Raw genomic sequence first — 932 nt, 5'->3', positions numbered from 1 at the left:
AGTGCCAGGGACACCCCAGGGACCGTCCGGGAATCTTCCCCCCCCCCCCTCCAGGGACACCCCAGAGACCCCAGGGACGCCTCAGGGATGCTCAAGACCAACTCCAGGGACACCCCAAAGGGATGCCCCAGAAAGGCCCGGTGACACCCCCCCCCATTAACTCTCCCACACCCCATTGATAACTGGTCACCAGTGGGTGTTACTGGGCCTGGGGACAAGGGAAGGTGTCTGCCACCACGCTCGGGGGTGGGGGCCTTTGTCCCCAGCTCCGTGGGGGCCACGACACCCCAAAACGCCTCTCCCTCCTGGCGGGGGGGGCTGTTTGGGGTTCCTGCGTTAAATGGCAGCCGACAGGAGATGCTCTGGGACAGGAGAGCCCGGGAAGGGGGGACCTGCCTCCCCTAGCACCCCCTGCCCTGGGGTGGGCGGAGGTGAGACGCCCCCGGCGGTGGCCAGGCAGTCCCCAAGGCTGTCCCCTCCTGCGGTGACCCATCAGGCTGGAGCTTTATTAAGTCTAACCCGTGCTATTTTGTCCCCTAGATCATTTCTATCATTTATTCTGCAGACAAAACATTTCTCCCCTTGGCAGCTGGGTTTTCTTTTCCAGCGCTTGCAACAGCACCCGCTTTTATTGGGGTGGCGTGGGCCACCTGCCAGCGTCACCCCTCGTCACCCCACGCCGCTCGAGATCTGTGCATCACCCGGCAAAGCCCCCTGTGGCAAGGCTGGGAGAGGACAATGCTTGGCAAACCCACTTGCCTTCCCCAATGTCAGCCCGCCTTGGTGCCGGGGCGAAACGCCCTGTGCCTGTCCCCGTCCCTGGGGCGGCCGTGACTCATCGGGAGGCGGGCGAGAGCATCTCACCTTGAGCGGCGGCTGAGGCGGGATAAGAGTGAGGCCACCCTCGCCTCCCTCTCCCGCCGCCCGCTCCC

Source organism: Aptenodytes forsteri, unplaced genomic scaffold (assembly GCF_000699145.1).
Source record: "Aptenodytes forsteri isolate BGI_AS27 unplaced genomic scaffold, ASM69914v1 Scaffold258, whole genome shotgun sequence".
NCBI classification, from domain to species: domain Eukaryota; kingdom Metazoa; phylum Chordata; class Aves; order Sphenisciformes; family Spheniscidae; genus Aptenodytes; species Aptenodytes forsteri.
This window is presented reverse-complemented; position numbering follows the sequence as displayed.